This window comes from Mus caroli, unplaced genomic scaffold (genome assembly GCF_978045245.1).
Source record: "Mus caroli unplaced genomic scaffold, Mus_caroli_1 scaffold_14, whole genome shotgun sequence".
NCBI lineage: Eukaryota > Metazoa > Chordata > Mammalia > Rodentia > Muridae > Mus > Mus caroli.
In genome coordinates this window covers 57,876,124-57,897,646 of record NW_028227269.1, presented here as the reverse complement: position 1 = coordinate 57,897,646, position 21,523 = coordinate 57,876,124, and the positions used below count along the sequence as shown (strand labels likewise).

The 21,523-nt window shown below is 40.3% G+C and overlaps 1 pseudogene; it reads left to right on the top strand.

Annotated features, from left to right (window-relative positions):
* The first annotated feature begins 12,116 nt into the window (after nt 1–12,116).
* Nucleotides 12,117–12,797, top strand: LOC110307523 (zinc finger MYND domain-containing protein 19 pseudogene; annotated as a pseudogene).
* The last annotated feature ends 8,726 nt before the right edge of the window (nt 12,798–21,523 follow it).

The window sequence follows — 21,523 nt, the reverse complement described above, 5'->3', positions numbered from 1 at the left end:
CCAGCAGTCTCAAAATCCTGTGGCGGGGGTCGTGGGTAGCTGGCGGGTGTCAGCCGACCCTGCTCTCTAGCTACCCAGGTGCTGGTCCGGCCGGATGTGGCCTGTGGTCCTACTCAGGCCGTTTTTCTGCTTCCCTAACTAATGCAGTCTCAGGTCCCACGCGCAATTGGATTGGAGCAGAAGCTGTGTTCCACTCACCAGAAGTCTTAAGATCCTGTGGCGGGGGTCTTGGGTAGCTGGCGGGTGTTAGCCGACCCTGCGCTCTAGCTACCCAAGCGCTTTTCTGACCGGAGAGGCTTGTGGCCCTACTGAGGCAGGATTTCTGCCTCCCCAACCAAAGCAGTCTCAGGTCCCGCGTGATTGGACTGGAGCAGAAGCTGTGTTCCACTCACCAGCAGTCTCAAATCCTGTGGCGGGGGTCCTGGGTAGCTGGCGGGTGTCAGCCGACCCTGCGCTCTAGCTACCCTGGTGCTGGTCCGGCCGGAAGTGGCCTGTGGTCCTACTCAGGCCGTTTTTCTGCTTCCCTAACTAATGCAGTCTCAGGTCCCGCGCGCAATTGGATTGGAGCAGAAGCTGTGTTCCACTCACCAGAAGTCTTAAGATCCTGTGGCGGGGGTCGTGGGTAGCTGGCGGGTGTCAGCCGACCCTGCGCTCTAGCTACCCTGGCGCTTTTCTGACCGGAGAGGCTTGTGGCCCTACTGAGGCTGGATTTCTGCCTCCCCAACCAAAGCAGTCTCAGGTCCCGCGTGATTGGACTGGAGCAGAAGCTGTGTTCCACTCACCAGCAGTCTCAAAATCCTGTGGTGGGGGTCCTGGGTAGCTGGCGGGTGTCAGCTGACCCTGTGCTCTAGCTACCCTGGTGCTGGTCCGGCCGGAAGTGGCCTGTGGTCCTACTCAGGCCGTTTTTCTGCTTCCCTAACTAATGCAGTCTCAGGTCCCACGCGCAATTGGATTGGAGCAGAAGCTGTGTTCCACTCACCAGAAGTCTTAAGATCCTGTGGTGGGTGTTGTGGGTAGCTGGCGAGTGTCAGCCGACCCTGCGCCCTAGCTACCCCGGCGCTTTTCTGACCGGAGAGGCTTGTGGCCCTACTGAGGCAGGATTTCTGCCTCCCCAACCAAAGCAGTCTCAGGTCCCGCGCAATTGGATTGGAGCAGAAGCTGTGTTCCACTCACCAGAAGTCTTAAGATCCTGTGGCGGGTGTTGTGGGTAGCTGGGGAGTGTCAGCTGACCCCGTGCCCTAGCTACCCTGGCGCTTTTCTGACCGGAGAGGCTTGTGGCCCTACTGAGGCCGGATTTCTGCCTCCCCAACCAAAGCAGTCTCAGGTCCCGCGTGATTGGACTGGAGCAGAAGCTGTGTTCCACTCGCCAGCAGTCTCAAATCCTGTGGCGGGGGTCCTGGGTAGCTGGCGGGTGTCAGCCGACCCTGCGCTCTAGTTACCCTGGTGCTGGTCCGGCCGGAAGTGGCCTGTGGTCCTACTCAGGCCGTTTTTCTGCTTCCCTAACTAATGCAGTCTCAGGTCCCGCATGATTGGACTGGAGCAGAAGCTGTTTTCCACTCACCAGCAGTCTCAAAATCCTGTGGCGGGGGTCCTGGGTAGCTGGCGGGTGTCAGCCGACCCTGCTCTCTAGCTACCCTGGTGCTGGTCTGGCCGGAAGTGGCCTGTGGTCCTCAAGATAGAACTCTTTAGGACAGAACTTAATTCAGGAACTTAGAAATAAAGCCATAGCATTGGGAGTAATGGTATTGAGAGTAAGGTCATTTTTGTGACATCAGAGCAGGAGGAGAGAACAAGATTAGAAGGAGAATGCAGAGTGGGATAACTTAGAAACTATAGGGAACATTAAAAAAGCCAAGAGAGTAATATGCAGAATGCTAAGGGAAAGAGGAAAAAAGAAGCTGCAGAGAGAGAAGAAGGAGAAAGCAGGCTTCTCCTTACCATGGGGCAGAACAAGTCTTTCCTTAATAGCAAGGCAGGCTTAGTCTTGTTAAAGAGAGCAGAGTTTTCTTCTACAGACTTGAGGTTAATTCATTTAGCAACAAAGGGGTAGAAGCTTTTTCTTTCTCTGTGCAATAAAGATTGGAGTTCATTTTTCATCCAGAGTGAGTTCTTTCTGCACTGGCGCTTGGTCCTTTGCTCCAAATGTATATGTAAGTTTGGATGTGTGTGTGTGTGTGTGTGTGTGTATGTGTGTGTAAGTATATAATTATGAGAATGTATGTAATGGGCCCAATTGGGCTGGGTAGAAATGTATAAATGCACATGCATGAATCTGTATATGAATTTGTGCTTATTTGCTTATGTAAAAGTTTTCCATCTGCACACATGATTTTCTTCTCCTGGTTCAAAAGAAGTTTATTGAGCCAAATTTTCCCCTACCCTGACAAGGGAGAGGCATTTGGGCAAAAGGGCAAAAGCTCTAGCAATTAATCCTTGACTTGATACTCTGCTGTTCTACAATAAGGTGCTAAACGCCAGAGACTGCAGTTTCTGGCCTCAAAGGGACTTAGTCAGGTCAGCGACAGTAGCAAAGTAACTTAGACTTAGATAGGTAAATGGCTTTTATTATTATTATTATTATTATTATTATTATTATTATAATACAGCAACCCTAAATATCTCATAACACCAAGTCTTACCTCCACCAACACTCTTTTCCTTCTGCTGCCTCAAGAGGAACCAAAAACAAGAAAGAAGACCCACCAGAGCCGGCCAAAAGAAATTCTTGTGATGATGTGTTGTAGAAATTCTTAAATATGGCATTAAAGTTATGATCTATAAAAAGGAGACAAGTGTAAGTTCAACATCAAAATGAAAAGTTTTGCTGTGTGAAGTTTTTCATGGGCTCAGAGAATAAACAGATAAGCAAGGAGACTGGGGAACACATTTGTGAATCAAATATCTAGCAAATGTCTTATGCAAAGTAGAATTCTCTGAACTCACTAATAAATAAAAATGAAAGAGCTAGGAGAAATATTTGAACAACTGCTTCAATCAAAGAAGGCTTACAGATAGCAAATGAATAAAATGGGAAGAAATGCAACACAATTCATTAAAGAATGCAGTTTAAAGTGGGAGATACTGTTCCCCTGCTCAAAAGGGAAAAGACCTTAAAGTTATTTCAGCAGCATTGTGTTGCTGAGAATACAGAGACACCATAATATTCACACTTCAGTTCTGGGACTGGCAAACTGTGTGTTGGCTTTAGGAGAAAATCTGCAGATTTCCAATAAAGGAAAATTATACTGCTTTTGTATGGTGTGTAACACAGTCATCCCACTTCTACATGTTTACCCAAGAAAATTGAAAACCCCGCTAACGCCCAAACTGGTATGCAGACATTTACAGTCAGCTCCTTTGTGATCATTCCAAAGGATGAAACACAAGTGTATTTCACATGCTAAATGGAAAGGCTTGGTGGCACATCTGTGGAGCCACAAGTTACTGAAACACACAGCAGCACAGACAAATCTGAGAAACACTGTGAAAGAAGCAGACCCAAAATGTGATAGGTTTCCACTTATCACATCCTGGACAAATCAGCCTCTGTGACAAGGATAACATGGTACTGTTGTCAGGGTCAAGGGTGGGAGTGACAAGGGAGGGTAAGAAGAGGGATGGGGTGGGGAAACGAACCTTTCGTGTCTGGGTGCGGGTGCAATGGTTACTTGAGAGGTCACTTGTTAAAACCCTTACATCTGTACATGAGATAGAGTTAACTTGGTTTGTGCAAATCTAAAAGTACACACGAAATTAAAAAAAAAAAAAAACCTCATAGTGTCCTCTTGCTCTTGGGTGTAGGAGGTAACAGATTGAATTCTTGGGATACGACAGCCAATAATCAACAATTATCTATGAACTGAAAAGAAGGTAATTTACTAAGGTGCTTGCATTTTTTGAATAGCTGAAATGGTTTGTCTGCAGTAAATTTTAACATCAAACCAAGTATAATTTGGGGAGAATAACTGTTGTTTCTTTCTATCTAAGCACCATTTGGAACAGCAGTTGTAACATTTGAAATTGGCAAAACTCTTGAGTTTTTATACAAATCCAATAATGGCAAAAGAACTACTCAAGGTCTACCCTATTTCTAACTTCAGGCTTCTTTTACTTTTCCCCTCATTCATGCAGGAAATTTCTATAAAGTAGTTCAAGTATTAACCTTCCCCTTTCTTCTAATAAGCAATAGTACTAAAGAAAGAGAAAGCAAACTATGTTTCCTAATTATAAATCTACATTTCCCCGCAATGTCTTCCATGATAAGGGCATATATGATAAGTATAGATTGTAGACTGACCCCAAAAACAAACAAAACCATCCAGACTGTCTGATTTAAAGGTTAAAAGCAAATAGCACTTGACTAAATGTGCTCTGTAAACAGCTGCAGCCATGGAGTTTCCTTCAGTATGAGTGTTTATTAGCATGACTTACAGTTGCCTTCTCATTTGAATAAAATAATTAAAAGGCATCTCCGTTGGGATAGGGAACCTAATTAAGATAATAAATGTGATTGTGGTGCTGGTACTGATGGGTACTTACTCTGCCGGAGCTCACCATTGACCTGAAGAGCCTTCAATGTGATGAGTACCTGTAAATAAGAGAAATGTTCATGTGACCTGAAAAGTTAACAGAAGAACTATCATTCCATGCCATGATAATGATAGAAAAGGGCAACCATCTATATGTTTCACTTGACCTACTATAAAAATTGCTCTTCAGTGGCAATAGACTACATAATTTAACATACATAGACTATTCCATAGTTCTTGCAGCATACTTTCTTCATTTAAATGAGGGGATTGTGGTTGACACATGAGTGAAGTCAGCTGTACACCATAAACCTTAAGCCATAAGTGCATTCAAAACAAACAATGGAAACACTAGGACTCAATGTAGGTGCCCATTATTACAAAACTACTGATATAGGAGATGGAGCCAACTGCATCTGGTTTAGGTCCAGTTTGGCACCTCTGGGAGTTTAAATATCCAGCAAACCTGAAACCAAGAAATCCAGATATATCCAGAGAACTCAATTAGGAGGCTGCTGGCATCAAGGGGCCTGCTTTTGTGGGAGGAGATTCTGTGGTTGCTGAAGTACTCTCACCTTTTTACCCACCTTTGCCCCTATTTAATGCCAGTGTCTTTTCTACTTCTACCAAAATAAAGTAACTCCAACTTGTTCTCCATCCCCCACTATCTGACTTAATTAAGATCAGAGGCACAGGGCAGAAGCCGAGAGGCAACTATCTATGGTATTCAGGTTCAAATCATCACTATGCTTTTCTACATTTGAAAGACTTAGGAATACAAGACTTTTCTTATCATTTTTTACTCTTTCATATGTCTGATTCATGAACATAAAAACATACTCAGATGTGTGTAGGTGCATGTGGGTGTGTGTGGACCCAAAGATGCCATTGTCTCCCTCAATCACTCTCCACTGACTTTATTGAAGTAGGACCCCTCAGTTGAACCCAGAGCTTGATGATAGGGCTAGTCTGGCTAGCCAGTTTCTCCTGGGATCTCTGCCTTCTGAATGCCAAAATTACAGGTGGGTGTGGGGTCCAACCTGTAATTTATGCCTAGCTGGCATTTACTTAAATTCTGGGTATTTCAACTCTACTCCTCACATATGTGAGTCAATCACTTTAACCACACAACTATCTCCCCATCTCCCAAACATTTTCGTTGATACATTGTTATTATCATTCAAATTGTATACAATATAGCTTAACCATGTTCTATTCACTTGTTCAACTCCTCCCAGGTCATTTCCACCTCTCCACCTATCTAACTTCCCAATCAGTTGTGAAAGAGCACAATCTCTTCTCTCTCTCTCTCTCTCTCTCTGTGTGTGTGTGTGTGTGTGTGTGTGTGTGTGTGTGTATGTGTGTGTGTGTCAGAAAAAAAAACCCACAAAAATCAAAACAAATAAAAACAACTGGATACCAAGCAAAAACAAAAAACTTACCAAAACAGGGTGTCTATTTTGTGTTGGACAGTACACCTGGGCATGGGGGTTGCCCTGAACTGTGATTGATATAATCAATGTAATGGAGCAAACATTAATGTCTTCATTATCTATGTGCCTTTACTTTCAAATTTTAAAAATATTACTGACTAACAATAGAGGCAATGGTTTCATGATTTCCTAGTACTATGCCAGTGTTAGCCAAGCACAAATGCACATATCCCTTATGTGGTACTCTTCAATAATAACTGCTGAGGACTACAGAGTTAAGTCCTCATTTTTTGCCAGTGAAGTAGTAATACTCAAAGCTCTGTATTTCTAGCAGCGACCTTAGCATTTAAATCATTCAACAAATTGGTAAATAAGCTCCCAAGCCTCAAAGTACCAGAAAGAAGCTGAACATCTATCTGGGGAGAAAAATCCTCCCCAAATAATTACATACGCATCTTGCTGAGTTATAACTGCAGTGTACTCAAGCAGTGTGTGGCTCAACCTTGGTTCTTTATCCCATATGGCATCAGAGTGGACCTTTCCTCTCCACATAGTGATTCTAGAGACATAGAGTGCATACAGGGAGGGGGAAAAAACATAGCTTTAGGTAATACCGCAACACCTGTCTTATGAAAGCACAAATGTCCATGGACTCCATAGGTGGCATTTGAGCTTTCCTTTAGGGCTTATTTTTATGTGAGAGCAGATTACTTCTATTGAGTGACTACAGCAGGCAGAGAAGTACAACCTGTTTGCCTGCTCAGGGCTGCTTCTTCTAAACTTGTGTCTTCTCTACCCTAGATTCAACAAAATTATGGTCTTCAGTCCCAAATAGCATGAGTAGGATATCATGACACTAAGTTTAAAGCTGTTATGCCAAGTTTGATAGCTTTTACCTCTAGACTAAGAAGGAATGAGAAAATATAAAGTGATAGCCTGGACTTTATTTCAATTTCTGAAAGCTTACCTATTGTACTAAGTTCCTACATATATCTAGAGAATATCAGCAAGGCTATCAAGTTCTGATGCTAAAAGTTTCACACAACAGCACAGCAGAGGAATCTTCCTAGGACATATAAGGGTAACAGATTCAGGTCTTTGATAAACTGATCCAAATTTAAGAAATTGGGCCTCCAAATTCAAGAACTACTTGAATCAATGAGTACCTAAATTGTTTTCATGCATGTGCACACATTGAGCATGTGGTGGTCCACACATCTGTCAACCAAAGCAAAAGAAGCCATTCAGAAAGATATGCGTAACTGAAACCTGCCCTTTTTTCTACAATTCTCTGTGGCTTTGGCATGGTTTATGCTTTGTGATATCTATCTTATAGATTTACATTGCCACGTGAGGGTGTCGCTTTGAATTATTGCTAAATTAATAGACCTGCAAGACCAGGTTTAAGTAGAAGGCTTATGAAAGTGTTTACGGCAAGATCTACCAGGCTTCAGGCAGGATTAAACTTGACTTTTTATGGTTCGGGATTGAATTGTTTAATGAACCAATAAGCACTTTATTTTCTGCCGTCAGCCATACATTTTTAAATGATGCTCAACTATTTATCATCAATGCAGTCTGCCACAGGTAGTAAATATCTGAGCATATGTGAAACCCAACCCTTCAAGAAAGTTATGCTTTGTATCCAGTGGAAAATACAAAACAATTTTAGACTAATGTTTCCAATACATTTGTGGGATTAGAAGCATTATTTTCAATGTACCAAACTATTGGGAACTTACATTTAGTCCTAAGAATATTCATATAGACAAAGATAAAATTTGAGTAATGCTAATTGCATTCTTTCTTGTAAATCAAAAGCAAATGCTGTGATATACACTAATCAGGACCTTCAAAAGTATGCTCACTTGTTTCCAGAAACAAAAAGGGGAGATAGGAGAAAGGTATAAAACACGATTGCATGTATTGACCTAGCAAGAAAGAGTCTTTACAAAGTACTTGGCATGCTGAGAAATCAAATTATGAATGACTTCAAAAATCAAAAGAAGAGTCATTTCTAGGGGTGTTTTCAGAGCCAGTACACAGAATTTGGCAATGTTATAGCATGAATTATGGTCATGTGAATTCAAAAGAATTCAAAAGAGGGATTATGATAATGACAATTACCCACTGGAAACTTCGTACTGTGTTTCATGGAAAAACTAACCCACAGGAAAGTGTTCTACATCTACTGTATGAAGGATTTCTTAAATACACGGTTGCTAAATAATAAAAATCACAAAACTCTGCAAAACTTAAAATGTCACCAGGCGTAATGGCACATATCTATAATCCCAGCACTCCAGAGGTTTAGGCAAGATGACTGTCATCAGTTAAAGGACAGCCTGGGTTACACAGTAGTACTAAGCCAAGCAAAAATGCATAGCCAGATCCTGCCTTAAGAATAAATAAATGAGCAAATTAATAAACAAAACATCATTTTGTAAACATTAAGTGAAAATCTTACATTAAATGGAAAATACTTATATTTGTAGAATATCTTAGTCTTGACAGTGATACAACTTAGTCTTGACAGTGATACAACTATATCATAATTTAATCTGCAAAACAAGATAAGGAAAGAGTTAAAGCTATCGCAGTAAGCAAACTCATGTAAGGCTCTAAAGACAGTAAATTTCAGAACAGAGAATTACATACATATCTTCAGAATAAAAAATGTGGGGACTTCATAGTATATTCAGTATTGAGGATTCCATCAGAAGACTTCGACAAATTAAACTACTTTGAGATTGAGTTTTGTCCCAATCAGAATGGCTAAGATAAAAAAGGTTGCAATAAATGCTGGATTCCAGGTGGAGAAAGAACTATTATTAATTTCTGGTAAAAATACAAACTGGTGTAGCCACCATACAAATCAGTGTGGAGATTCCTCAAAAATGAAGAAATAGGCTTACCAGCTGTACCACTCTTGAACATATGCCTCAAGGACTCTATATCTAACTATAAAGACACCTGTTCATCCATGTTCCCTGCTGCTCTATCCACTATTGCCAGATGCCCATCAACTGATGAACAAATAATTAAGTGTGGCATCATTTATGCAATGGAAACTCACGATTAAATGGATTGACCTGGAAATAATCATTCTGAGGAGGTCAATCGGGACCCAGAAGACAAACATCATATGTTTTCAGTCATTTGGAGTTTATAATTTCATTCCTTCAAGAGCTGTGTTTCTCCCTAGTTGCTAAATTCATATGTGGCAGTACAAAGAGTACTAAGCTTGGGAATAAACAGAAAAATTAGACTGATTCCATTACTATAATTAATTACTCATAGGCAACTTACTTTGCCTTAATTAACTTGTTTCTGCATATATAAGAAAAATCTGTAAACTATAATAAGCTCATACATTCACTGAATAAAAAATAAGGTAATAAATGCTAAATGGTGACAATGTGCTAGAAATTTGAGCTGATAAGGTTTATCTAGTTTATCTCCATATCCTCAAAAGCATGGCACTACATGCTTTGTAATAAATACTCAGTATGTTTCTTATAATTGGTACTAGAACTTCTAAGTAAGCCACAGTGTCCATATGCAACAGTATGTAAGCTAATCAAACAACTGGATGCTTTGAACAATGGTTTGTTTCAGTTATCATTTGTTGTTTGGATGTATGAATGCACAGATTAGTCAGTAGTGTGAGGTCTGCTAACAATAAAGCTCCTGATTCTATTAAAATATGTTAAGAAATTAAAGAGAAAACCAAGGCTACTCAAAAACATTAACACTTTTCTCGTGGGGTGGGGATATAGATCAGATGATAGCATACATTCCCAGCCCACATGAAGCCTTGAGTTTGATCCCAGAACCATACAAACCACACTATACACCTATAATCCAAACACTTGAGAATTGAGAAAGGAAGATCAGAAGTTCAAAATCATCCCCTTAGCTGCACACACCAAGTTTAAATGGCCAGCCCAGGCTACATGAAACCTTACCTCAAAATAAAAAATCTATTCTTTATGGAAACATTTTTTAACATGCTGGTAAAAGAAATATGAACCCAAGGAATAAAAGCATGAGACTAAAACATGATTTTTAGAATGTCTAGACAGCTAAAGCAATGTGTAGCATCCACAGAAGAAAACACTTACGGGTTTGCTTTGTATAAGGCATACTGCTAGTATAAGAGGGGGGAGGGGGATTGGCACATCTTCTTGGAGACTGGGGGAGGAGGAATAGTATGTGGAACTGTGGGAGGGCTGACCAGGAGTGGGTAATGACTGGACAATAAAATAAAATAAAATAAAATAAAATAAAATAAAATAAAATAAAATAAAATAAAATAAAATAAAATAAAATAAAATAGAAGTAATAAAAATATAATTTCAATAAAAAAGAAATAGAAAAGAACTCAAGTCTCACATGATTCTTGTAGGACAAGTGTTCTTATTATGATTTCTGCCACATAGCTAAGGCTTTCTTCCAGAGGCAAACAAGTTGCTGTGAGCACACAACCAGAGGGATCAGACTTAGCATCCAGTGCATTCCAGACCCTCACACAATAGACAAGATGCCTTCCTTTCCCTCTTTGTTTTCCTTTCCCCAACTCTACCAGGGGACTCAGTTCTGCTGCTGTTTCTATTCCTTCCCTTTAAACATTTTAATTACCATATTCTACCCTAGTACTATCAGCATCCTTAAGATCTCTTTGTCTCATCCAAGTAAAGATGAGCAGGAAAATTTAGTAAGATAAAAATGTGTTTATCTTTACCCCACCTACATAAAGATCCTCATAACATTATAGCTTGGGGAAAACATTGTGAAAACTCATCACTCATTCATGAACTGAACTGTGGAGTTTTATTGTCCAAGTGAATGGCAGACCAGACACAGATACTCAAACTGGGCTAAATCTACGTGGTCCCAGCAGTTATTCATTCATGCAATGGGGTTTTCTTTCTCAAGATTCTTGACTGTTCTAGAAGCCTTAGTTTCCAGAAGGACTTAGGTTAAATAGTAGTCTCAGAAAGGTTTTCCCTTGACCAGTGTGTTATTGAGCTCTCTATCACCATCACAAACACTGAGGTAAATCAACTTATAAGGGAAAATGTTTTAGCTCACAATAAAGGGGCAATAGTCAATTGATCCTGTTGCTTTGGTCCACTGGTAAAGCCTCGCATCCTGGAGAGTATATAAAATAGTAAAGTAGTAAAATCTCTCACCTCATGGCCAACAAGTAAAAAAGAGAGAGAGAGAGCTGGGTTCATGGTCCCACAATCCTCTTCAAGAGGTATTATCCCAGTAACATGGCATCTCTCACGGGGCCCTTTAAAGTAGCTACCATAACACAATCACATCATGCTGTCAGTCAGGTCTTTAGCTCACGAGGCTTCCAGGGGTCTCTTAGATCCATATGATAGAACATGGACATCTAAAGAATTCTCCAGTGCTTTCTCTCTCAGGGCAATATTCTATTTATACCCTTAACAATTTGTAATCTCTGTCAACATTCATCTCTTCATTTGTTAGAATTATCCTAGGAATGACCCTGAAGGAATGAAAATCATTTATACAACATGTAAAGCGTAGACTCATTCCCTTGACAGTCGCAACACCGTCCTGTTGCCCTTACAGGCTCAGTAGCTTTCCCCCTTCATCCTTTTGTCTAGACCTGGAAAACATCAATATGATTTCTGCCTCTGTGCACTTATATATCCTGATGCTACGTGTAAGTTGAGACAAATATTATAATAAAGCAACAATTCTGTCAAGATTTTTGCAGTTAACATAATGCTTTAGGAGTTTATCAAAATTATGCCACTGAATCAGTACTTCATTTCAAGATAAAACAAAATTCCATGACATGTATCTACCACAATGTAGATACATGTACTCACCAATTCATGGACATTTGTGCTTTTTCCACTTCAGGGATCTTGGGAATACCTGCACTCATGTTTTAAAGTAGTATGTTAAAGACATACACTGTGGTGGCAGGTCCAGTGGGTGCGAGGTGGCGGTGGCCGGAGCCTGACCTAGCTTCGTCCACCTGCGGCCAGCCCAGCCTGTCCCCGGCACCGGCCTGACCTGGAGTGCCAAAGCCTCGCTATGGCCCTGTCCGATCCGGAGCCTCCTGAGGGAGCTGCTCCACCTTCCACCTACCAAGAGCGCAGGCCTGGCCATGACCGACTTTAAATTGGGCATCGTGCAGCTTAGCCGGGTGGCCGCGAAGACCAAATACACACTGATAGATGAGCAGGTCATACCACTAGTGGACAGCTACTCCTTTGAGGCTCAAATGGAAGTAGATGCTGATGGAAATGGTGCTAAGATTTTTGCATATGCCTTTGACAAAAACTGAGGAAGGGGCTCTGACAGGCTTCTGCATGAGCTGCTGTGGGAATGACACAGGGGAGGTGTGGCTCCCGGGTTTCAGGTGGTACATCTCAATGCTGTGACTGTGGACAATCGCCTGGACAACCTGCAGCTGGCACCATGGGGCTGGCGACCCAAAGCTGAAAAGACCTCCAGCAAACAAAGGGAGCAAAGCTTATGCTGGCTTGCAATCCAGCAGCTTCCCACAGACCCTATAGAAGAACAATTCCCCGTCTTGAATGTGACCCAGTACTATAATGCCAATGGGGATGTGGTGGAAGAAGAAAATTCCTGTACCTACTGTGAGTGTCATTATCCTCCTTGTATGGTAATTGAAAAGCAGCTTCAAGAGTTCAACATCTGTAGGCGTTGCCAGGTGGCTCGATACTGTGGCTCTCAGAGCCAGCAGAAGGCCTGGCCTGCCCACAAGAAGCACTGTCAGGAGAGGAAGTGTCCCTTCCAGCAGGAGCTTGAGCCAGAGCGATGACGGGCTGAAGAGCTGCCAGTGCTGCAGGTTCAAAGTTTCCAGCTCGTCATGAGCACAGCGGAAGACAGTCAGTTGAACCTGGAGGTGCCAAAGAAGCCAGCAATGGATCCAGAGCAGCTGCCATAAGATCTCATAGCAACAAGCAGCCTGTAGGGACAGTGCCCCTCCAGTTTGCACCTCCAGCAGAGACAACGGGGAGGCTCCCTAGGACCTTTCTCATTATTGATGTTAATATGTTTGTAAACTCTTGTATAGTTTTTTTGGGGGGAAGCAAAGGGAGGGTTAGCAACTTCAAATAGAATCATTTGTTGTATTCCTCAAATGGTAAACAGTCACCACTGAGCTAGAGACTATCATGTAGTAGAGCTTCTCTCCGGGACAGGGGAGGGGGGGTGCCCCACTGAGAGGCTTGCACAGAGTCATGTCTAAACAGGCAGAATGAAGAGGTAGAATCAAAAAAAAGGCATACACTGTAATATTTAATATTACACTGCACTATAAAATATACACTATAATATTTAATATACACTGTAATATTCTAGGTTAACTATGATACCTAGATTTGCTTTGAAACAACTCAGTTTCACTCAGCTAGGGTCATGGCACATGCTTTTAAATCTCAGTGCTAGGGCAGCAGAGGCAAGAGAATCCCTGAGTTCAAGGCAATTGAGGTCTACATGGTGAGTTTCAGGTCAGCCAGACCTACATGGTGAGACATGTCTCAAAAAATGAAATAAAAAATGAGTATATAGATCTCTTCTGCATTCTCTTTCTCTCTACAATTTCATATGGAAGAAATTTTTCATAATTAAGAGGGTTTTCAAATATTTTTAAGAAAAATATATAGAATTGGATTATTTTGCTTTGATAAGACTAACAATATACATTTATTAGTATATAATACTTTACTCATAATTCCCCCTAATCACATTCCTCCAAAAGATGTCATTTATACAGAATGAAATTACTGATAGGGAGAAGAACAGTCTAGAAGCTCAGTAAAAATTCTTACTCTTTCCTGGTGATGCTCTACAACTAAAAACCCACCCTAGCACATCAACCCACTGCAGGACTGGGCATATTCTTTTCCACTGAGGCCAGACAGGGCAGCCCAGTTAGGAGTACAGGATCCACAGGCAAGGACAGGCCCTGCTCCAATTGCAGGGGAACCTGCATGAAGACCAAGCTGCACAACTTCTACATACGTGCAGGGGGCCTTGGTCAAGGCCATGTATGCTCTTTGATTGGTGATTCAATGACTGGGAGCCCTCAAGGGTTAGTTGACTCTATTAGTCCTCCTACGGAGGTCCTATCCCCTCTGGATCCTTCAATCCTTCCCCCAATCCTTCCACAAGAGTCTCTGAGCTCTGTCTAATGTTTGGCTGTAGGTCTCTGAATCGTTTTCACCCTTCTAAATTCCTGTCTGCAAGCATAACAGAGTGTCATTAATAGTGCCAGGGATTGGTTTTTGCTCATGGGATGGGTCTTATGTTGGGCTGGTCATTGATTGTCCATTCTCTCAGTCTCTGGTCCATCTTTGTCCCTGCACTTCTTGTAGGCAGGACAGATTTTGAATCAACGGTTTTATGGGAGGGTTAGTGTCCTTACCCCTTCACTGGAGATTCCTGCCTGGCTATAGGAGGTGACCACTTCAATCTTCATATCCCCCACTGCTAGGAGTCCTGGCTGGAGTCTCCCTCATAGACTCCCTAGAGCCTCAGCATCCCAGGTGTCTGTCATGTCCTAGAGATCTCACACACACACACACACACACACACACACACACACACACAAAGTTCCCTCCCTCCATCAAGAGTTCTTTCCCTAGTCGTTGAGAAGTCCTTATTCATCAGGCTGGCTGAAGGCCTATTGCACTTTTGAAGAGTTTTACATAAATTTCAAAGTTAAAGAGGAAGAAATTATAAGTATGCTAAACTAAGAAAAGCTTCTTTCTTACTCTAGCAAGGTATAATGAAGAACCTTAGCTATCATTGATATTTACTAGAACTTCTGTGGTAGAAAAAGATATAAGATCTGGCTGTAATAGGCCATACCTGTGGACTCAGCACTTAAAAACTAAGGCAAAAGTTCATCCTAAGTTCAAGACTAGCCTGGGCTATAGCATAAGACCATGCATCAAAACAAACAAACAAAGAAACAAACAGATTATCACCAGTACAGTGTTTTGTTTTGAAAACATTTATGACATTAGTTAGTTAAAGGGAACATATGGAACAATAATCAGCCTGTGGTTGGCTTTGCTTAGCTGTACAGAAAAGGTCCACTAAAGTGTACTAAGTATTTACAAATTTAAATTCCTATTTGAATTTAATAATTTAAATAGGGGATCCTGTTAAACAACAAATTCTGATTCCAGATTCCATTGGGCTTGGTATCAGCCAGCTTGCAACTCTATTTTCTCTTCTTTTTTTTCTTTTGTATTTTAATTGTTATTTGTTTGTGTGTGTGTGTGTGTGTGTGTGTGTGTGTGTGTGTGTGTGTGTTTGCTCACAGGGTCTCACTATGTAGCCCTGGCTGCTATAGAATTGAGGATGTACACTGAGTATGCAGACCAGGCTAGCCTCAAGTTTACAGAATTCCACTTTGCCTTTGCTTCTTGCCTGTTGATATTATCAAGTGTGTGCCATCAAACCTGGCTGTAGATTCTATATTTCTAACAAGCTCCTAGGTAAAGCTCATCCAAAGGGCTTACTACCATGCATTTAGTGTCAAGCCTCCATATCCATCATTCTCATAATGCAGTTCATAAATCAGCAACACTGGGAAAGATAATAAAATGCAAATTTTCAGATTATTGAATCAAAACACAAATTTAATAATCAAAACCACAAAAACAAAAATCAAAAACACAAACAAAAAGGGTTTTAACAGATCCTTCCCATTGGTCACTCCCATGCATGAAAGTGAACACCCCTGGCTATAGACTAAGGGTCCTCAAACATAGAGGTACTTTGAAATCATCTTGGACATTTCACAAAATAATACTGATTCCTGTGTTCATCCCTGTAAGTTATGAGTTAGTTTGCATCTATAAAACTAATCCTGAGGAGTTGCCAAATCTTTCCAGGTTTTCCTAATATGCACCAATACCTGAGAACCACTGTCCTAAAATGTAGGCTCAGCACAAACAGGAATTCAGCTGTCATTCCTGAATCCCAGGTGCCTAGAAAAATTCCTAGCACCATTGCTATCCCACAAATATGTATTAAGTGATTACCTAAATATAAGGAAGAAAAGAAGAACAAACCTCTGAGTAACTCTACAGTTTTCCTGGTGATATACCATGGCTGTCATCTTTCTGCCCAATGGGAAATTGACTTGTAGCACAGAATACAATGTAAATATGACCTGAGCCATCATAATATGTTTGAAATACACCACATCATTAAAGCAGCATTGTGAAGCTAGGCATATCGACATAAAACTAGCATACTAGAAAAGAAACCAGAGACCCAAAACTAAATTTCAGCTACTAAATGTAAGAAACTACTAAGGTATAAATAAACAGCTGTATTGAAGGAGTGCATGGACAGAGAAAGACATGATCATAGACTAGTGTAAAACAGAAAGCATAGTTTATGCATCCTAGAAACTAAAAAATTCTTTCAAAATTTTGATTTGAAAATAGCACAATGGAATATCCCCAGTAGGTATAAGTAAGCATACACAAGTTTTAAAGGAAAGGTTCTATTGTACTTAATCCCAAAACAGAACATTACAGCAACATTAACTTTTTATCATACAAACAAAAAAGCCTACTTCTACATTTTTGTTGGACTATAATAAATGTAAAATGAAGAAGACAGGGATATGCCAACTTTAGGAGACAGACATTTGTTGTTGTCACACTTGCCTGCAGTAACACATCCTCCTGCATGTTCTTCAGGGAACTGCAGAATGTAGGGCACTGAATTTAAAGAGCTCCCTCTTAAATCAGGTCCTCAAGATGCATCTAACTAAAGATTTCAACCACCCAGGGGTTAACTTTTAAGCCAACTGCATTTTCCTATAATACTCACAAAACTAAACCATCCCAAACATAGGAGAATCGCCAGTTGAGGCACTAGGAAGTTAATACCAAAGAAAGCAGTGCACTGAGAAGAGAAATGGGAAACATGGACTCATTTTCCTGAAATAGACATTGAAATGGAGCATCGTGCATAAGGTGGGGGAATAGCCCACTTTCAAGTCTTATGATGAAGGTACAAAAATGTGAATAAATAAACCAGAAGGATAAAATGCTAAGGCACAACACTGCAATCTCTCAAGTTTCTCAGTAAGGCCTTTATTTTTAGTAGTCTGTAATTGAAGGTAAGTTGCAAGACCTGTGCATACAGGAAGTAGCTGTGTTCACTATCACAACATTGTTTCTGTAACTTCAACATAACATAGTCTGAACGTTGCAAAGGATTATTAAAGGGAAAATTAAATAGAACTAATTTGGGTGCTGTAATATGGGTCATTGCAAACATGAAGAAACTCCAAATATGGTCATATTTTATTTGAGACCTAATATTTAGGAAAAGTCTAAATCATATGTAATAAATTATTTTAAGGATTTTCACAACTTACAAATTCCCTGAAAATATGAAAAGGCATTTGTTATTTTTCCTCCCATTTATTGATTATCTTTTGAATTAAATTTTTATATTTTCTGTCTCTGTAAATTAAAAGGAAAGTCAAAATATAAAAATTTTAAACTGTCATGTTTATCAAAAATCTAACATCTCTAATTGTATTTTAATTTAAAAGTATATTATAGGGGAGTGGGGGAAGGAGAGTCTGGGGGACTTTTGGGATAGCATTTGAAATGAAGAAAATACCTATTTAAAAAATAAATTAAAAAATAAATAAATAAACATATATTATATTAAAATATTTAAATATATCTTATTAAAGAAGGTAATATACAAATTCAGTGAAATTCAAATCCAGATATTGTAGTGAATAGGAAGGCCAGATATGAACACTTTCCCAGTGAGCAGTTATATTTGGTACCCAAGTATCTAAAAATTATTAGGAAGAATAGAATGGACTTCCAAGAGAAAGCATGTAGGCAAGGCCTGAGGTTTCACTACAGGAAAAAGGTCCACTTCATTTAGCTTGAATGGAGCTCCACATGCATTGAGATTGGATCCTAGCAGAAAACACTAGTATTCAGGAAAGTGTATACAGTTACTGAGAATTTAGGCTACTCAATTTCTCAGTAATAAAATAACTCAGCCAAATATTTGAAACTTGAAGAGTGGAACTGACACTTTTTTCTTTAACAAACAAATGAAAGATACACAAATTCATGATGTAGAAACATGGACTACAAGGGGAGGAGGGGTGGGATAGGGGGTTTTTCAGAGGGAAATGAGAGAAGGGGATAAAATTTGAAATGTCAATAAAGTATCTAATAATAATACAAAAAGAACTGTGGTCTGCAGGTACATTTTATAGACTCTGGGAAGAACGTCACCTAAGTACCCATCCTGGCTTGGGTTTCATTAGCATTGCCCTGCTCACACCTTCACTCCCCAACTCCCATACCCAAGAACAGATTAAACACGAAGACTGGATAGGTATTCGACAGCTTTGAACTCTGAAAATGATCACTTTGTATTTGCCACAAAAACTTAAAACTATCCCGATGAAGAAGTTTTGGACATACCAAACAATCAAAGCTGGTTGCCTACCAACCATTAAGTATATTCTTCACCATCAGCTACAGCTATTGCTCTGCCCAAATGAACAACCAGCCAACAACCCTGTATGCCATTCGTACTGGTCAACAGACTGATGCAGAACTCCTTTAGACTGGAATACTTTCATTTCCCTGGACTACTTTTGTCTTTGTCCTGGAGTACATTCATGTGACTTTGCTTGGCTTAGCTCTAAAACTCCAAGTATCATATCCCATAGAGTACTGAGTGAGTTTCCATTCTTTATATTTCTAGTGGTAAGGAAGTATAGGCAGAAGCATCATCATATCAGATTTGGTAATGGTTGCTTGGGTGTGGCATTTAAAATCACAACCAACAAAAAGTACAAAAATTAATTAAACTTGTATTTAAAACTTTTCTACCAAACATACTCTCACATTCAGACGTGGTCACGCCCATAGATAATCCCAGTTCTTGAGGGGCTGAAGTGGGAAGATAGCCATGGGTTTGAGACTAGCCTGAACTACTTATTGAGTTCCAGAACAACCTGTGTGAGACCTACACCTGGACTACAGAGTGAGACACAGTCTTAAAAAATGAAAGCAGAGGAGGGAGAAGAGGAAAAAGAAAAGGAAAGAAGAAAGACAGACACTTTCTGGAAAGGTAAACTGTTGAGTCCCATTTGGGCCCTGGTTTGGGAGATGAGGACAAACAGGAGCCTGGCTCAAGTTTGAAAACTGTCTCAGTCACTTCCGTACTGGAGTGACTCAGCACAACCTGCTTAAGCCTGCCTTTGCCTAGCTACTACTGACATAGACTACCTTTGTTGGATCTGTCAGTCACCCATACCCTTCGTCACCTTTTCCCTCCCCCTATGTCATCTCACCTCAGCAAAAACAAAACAAAAACCACACAAACAAACAAACAAAAAAAAACACACCTCCTAGCCGGGTGTGGTGGCGCATGCCTGTGATCCCAGATCTCAGGAGGCAGAGGCAGGTGGATTTCTGAGTTCGAGGCCAGCCTGGTCTACAAAGTGAGTTCTAGGACAGCCAGGGCTACACAGAGAAACCCTGTCTCGAAAAAACAAAAACAAACAAACAAACAAACCCACCTCCTCTCTCAGCCCTTTATAAACAAAAAGACTGATACAATGAGTTCCTGCTTTGACAGACTCCAGGCTCAGGGTGATTATTCTCCAGAGGGTGGAGGGCAGGAGATCGGAGCTGCCCATCCCGCTTCAGCCCGAGATAGAGAGAGAGAGAGAGAGAGAGAGAGAGAGAGAGAGAGAGAGAGAGAGAGAGAGAGAGAGAGAGAGACTAGGCTGACCAGCTTCTCTCCTCTCAGACTGGACCTGCCAGCACAACTGGCAGTAAACTGCAAAAGAGTGGAAAATATCTATAAACTATATATCTGACAAGGAACTAAAATCCAGACTGTATTTTAAGAATCTTACAACACAGGGGCAACAACATGATGTACCTTAACCATTGGTACATGGAACACCATTGGTTAAGGTACATCAATGGACAATTTTTCCACGGAAATTACACTGCTGAACAATAGCATTTGAAAAGATGCCTAGCACTACTAATGGTAAGGACAATGCAATCCAAACCCCATTAAGAGGCTGCTTCTCAAACTACATCACAGGCACTGGCTTGAGGTGATGAGAAATGAGGATCTTCATACAAGGTGTGTGAGAATGTGAAATGGGATAGCCACTGTAGGTGTCAGCTATTCAAGGAATGCATAACAATTCCACGTGTAGTTAATAATTCCAGTGAACTGAAAGCAAGGATTCAAATATGTGTTCGTCAATATGCAAAGAAGCACTCGTTGTTTCCAATAGCTAAAGTGTGAAATCATCAAACTGTTTATGTACGTACATATACAGAATTATCATTCAGACTTAAAAAGGATATTCAGAAGCATACTACAAAATTAATGAACTTTGAAGATAATTTGTATGTGAGGTGACCCAGACACAAAAGGATCCTACTTCCATGAGGTGCCTAGAGCAAGTCAATTTATAGAGACAGAAAGCAGATGATGTTTACCAGAAGCCATGAGCAGAGAAGAGAAAGTTACTGTTTATTGAGTCCAAAACTTCGGTTTAGAATGATGAGCATGTCCTGGAGATAGGCAATTGGGATGGATTCACAGTCTCAACTTAGTGACAGTTCCAAGTTAGTGCTTAGTCAACTAACTTGGACTTAGTGACATGAACATTACAGCCAACATACTTAGTGACAATGAACAATTGACCTATGTAATTAAAACTAATTCAAGTGTGGGGACATAGTTCAACCAATAGAACACTTGCTTAACACATAAGAAGTCCTGGACCCCACTCCTAACAGTATATAAACCAAGCATGATGGAGCATGCTTATAATCCCAGCACCAATGAAGTGAAGACAGAAGATCAAGTTCAACTTCAGTTTTATGAAATCCTATCACAGAAATAGAAATAAAATTATATATTTATGTGCTATTTTATAATGACAAAAATACAACTGTTACTGTTGTGCCTTAATAAACCCCATTATAGTCCTCTGGTATAGTTTTTCTTTGTGCTTTAATATTCGTCTAGGAGCAACAGAAATAATTTGACTTATACATAGCCTCTTAGGGTTACTGAACACCACTTAGTCTCATATTGTCTCTGATTTTGTTATCTGCTTAAGTTTTTCTCCAGCTTTACATATCAGACATTCCAATTTGTCACTTACCCTGGTAAAAATTATCTTGATCAAAGATAAGCAATAAGGATTCTTAAAAGGATGTTTCATTATTTGAAAGTAAAATTACTATTAATCTAAAGATCCAAAAAAAAATTCAATTAAAGTGACAGTTCCTGGTGCTCCAAAGCCCTGAATTTATATCTGCAATGACACTTTCTGAAAAATCAGTGGATACAAGGAAGAATGGGGAAGGAAGGAGAAAGGAAAGGGAGGATACGTTGGTTATTTAGTCTTAACGACATTTCCTAGAGATAAAGGAAAGGCAGTCTACAGATACTAAAGGACAAACAAGATGCTGACAGCAGTCCAGA